Source organism: Musca domestica, unplaced genomic scaffold, assembly GCF_030504385.1.
Source record: "Musca domestica strain aabys unplaced genomic scaffold, Musca_domestica.polishedcontigs.V.1.1 5, whole genome shotgun sequence".
NCBI classification, from domain to species: Eukaryota; Metazoa; Arthropoda; class Insecta; order Diptera; family Muscidae; genus Musca; species Musca domestica.
Genome location: NW_026712346.1, coordinates 7,863,916 through 7,867,191, shown reverse-complemented (window position 1 = coordinate 7,867,191; position 3,276 = coordinate 7,863,916).

Genomic DNA, 3,276 nt, shown 5'->3' with positions numbered 1-3,276 from the left:
TTGGCAGCTCTATTGGATCAATATCCTCCTCATCTTCTAACTCTTCGTTTTCTACATTTGAAGCATTGTAATTGCCTGAACTATTTCAGCTTCAGATAAATCCCCGTAACATCATCGCAATGAATGTATGCTGCACTATCTGCGACCGTTGTTATGATATCCAAATCTTCAAATATAACTTCATCGGAATCGATGTTGTCATTGAGCAAAAACCCAGCCTAAAGTTAGTATTTTTATTATCATCATTACTGAAATATTTAAATAAAAACAGAATGGATGCTCACCATTAGCGTCATCGAAACTTCAAACAAAAGAGTGTTCTCTTTTAGCTCATCAAAAGTAGTTAAGCAATGGATAGACAAACTCAGAAAGACAAATTCACAACATATGTATTTGAGCATCAGTGGTGTTTTATCCTGCATAACCATCTTTTAGTGTGGGAGAGGAAGCGAGAATATGTTTTTAATGCATGCTCTTTTCTTGTGTTGTTATTGTTTTTGCGAATACAAAAACAAAAACGAAGTGGTAGTTTTTAGTGTCTTTTTTGAGTTTGCAAAAAATTTTCTTGTGCAGATAAATACAACTTTTGTAACCAAATTAAAAAAAAATTACCAAATTTTCGAGGCAGGAATTTCCAATGTGCAGCTATCGATTGGGCACTTAAATACAATTCAAATAAAGGGATTCAGAAAAAATGGCATAAAAAAAGTTTTTTGGTCTGCAAAGGCCAATGCGCAGCTAATGTTGATGCAGGTAAATAGAAACCACTGTAACTTCTAAACTCATACCAACATCTACATTACAGTACACAGAATTAAAGTCAACACACATTTTACTAAGAGGTTCGCCCATTGAATAATTCGTGGGGTGAAAATCAGTATATAATAATTGGTAGTATCTACTAAATCTAAACGGAACATTAATTCTAATATATGAGATTAGGAAATCTGAAGGTATATTACCATTTAAGTGTGGGTAATCTAATTAATTTTAGCCTGCTAGCATAAGAAGGCAAAACAAAATCACTATTCCAATGTAAACCTCGTAATGCAAATAGCAGCAATTGTTTTTGCACGGATTCTATTTTATCTCAGTATATTGCATATTGAGGATCCCATACAACAGAACCGTATTCTAATATAGACGTAAATAACTGGTTTGTTATATATGGATCAGAAACCGTTTAACAAAACATAAAACACCATTTGCTTTATTTATCATTGTTATTACATGGCTATTAAAATTTAATTTTGATCCAACACCCGATGGAACGTTAATCGTTTTGGATAGATACCCTTCAAACAAAACTAGTTTTGATATATCTTGTAAGTAAGATGATATACATTTGACTAAGTTTGTGTTGAAACCCATATAATTTAATTTATATATTAGGAGTTCATGGTTAACCCTATCAAAAGTTTTACTAAAATCAGTATAAATTGTATCAGTGTGTTTACGCTGAGCAAATCTTTTTATTACTGTTGACATAAATTGCATAAGATTTGTTGTAGTTGAAAGACCACCATGAAAACAATGCTGATATGGACTCAATATAGATTGAATTCTCAGTGAAATTACTGCAGTAATTAATTTTTCGAACAAATTTGGAATGGCACTTAATTATGCAATTCCTCTACAATTTAACACATTAGTAAGACTACCAGACTTATGTATTAGGTGTATAAGTTCGATACGTTCCACCACAACTTCCCTCGCTCGATCAATCACGGATGCTGATTGGCGCACTGGCATCTCCTCTACAACTCCCTTGGCTAAGACCGTAGTGAGCGGATCTCCGATGGGCATTCGCTGCTGTCGGTTTGCTCTCATTGGAAGTATTTGTAATAAAAAGAGACAAGGGATCCTCTGTGTTCACTTTTCTATATTTGTATATGTAATAGTAGACAGACATGAGACCCTCAGCGGTCACTGAGAACCATTGCGTTGACTTGTCTTGTAGAAACGAAAGCCACCCCAATTACTAAAAGTAATTTGTCGGATTGAAAAGAAGCACAAATAAAGCTTGAATTATATTAAGAAATAATACTAATTTATCTTTGTTTCATTTCTTGCATATCTCTTTCTTTTACCACACACGCGTATCTCCCGCACCTCATCACATCTCTCACCTACACATCGCATACCTCACATCATAAAATACTCTGGGGAGTTTTGTTGTCGCTGCCGCTAATCGAAGCCATTCCCCCACTCCCCGGAGTTAAACATTGGTCGCATCGAGCCGGATAAAAGCCATCCCTTTGTCGTTGCTCCCTATATTTCATAAAGAAATCATTGGATTCTCTTTCATCATTATCATCAACATTAAGAAACAGATACGTAAATTCAGATTACCATTTGAAGTGAGCTACCAGCGGTTCCTTAGTGAATATTTAAATTGTTTCGGTTTGGTCGAATCTCAATTGTTCTACGCGCGTGCTACATATGAAATACAGTCCAGTCTTTGCAAAAAATATTACTCGTTGTACTGTTCATCCAACATCGCGGTGATCATACATTTGCTTTTCGTTTAAGAACAAGTAAGTTGGTCGACTTATATTAACACTTCCTGTGTTAATGGAAAATATTTAGCTTTCGTTGTACTGATCATTTGATCAATATAGATTGAATTCTCAGTGAAATTACTTCAGTAATTAATTTTTCGAACAATTTTGGAATGACACTTAATTATGCAATTCCTCTATAATTTGACACATTAATAAGACTACCAGACTTATGTATTAGGTGTATAAGTTCGATACGTTCCACCACAACTTCCCTTGCTCGATCAATCACGGATGCTGATTGGCGCACTGGCATCTCCTCTACAACTCCCTTGGCTAAGACCGTAGTGAGCGGATCTCCAATGGGCATTCGTTGCTGTCGGTTTGCTCTCATTGGAAGTATTTCTAATAAAAAAAAAACAAAGGAATCCTCTGCGTTCACTTTTCTGTATTTGTGTATGTAATAGAAGACAGACATGAGACCCTCAGCGGTCACTCAGAATCATTGCGTTGACTTGTCTTGTAGAAACGAAAGCGAAAGCACACGGCCTCTGTCGCCACCCCAATTACTAAAAGTAATTTGTCGGATTGAAAAGAAGCATAAATAAAGCTTGAATTATATTAAGAAATAATACTAATTTATCTTTGTTTCATTTCTTGCATATCTCTTTCTTTTACCACACACGCGTATCACCCGCACCTCATCACATCTCTCACCTACACATCGCATACCTCACATCATAAAATACTCTGGGGAGTTTTGTTGTCGCTGCCG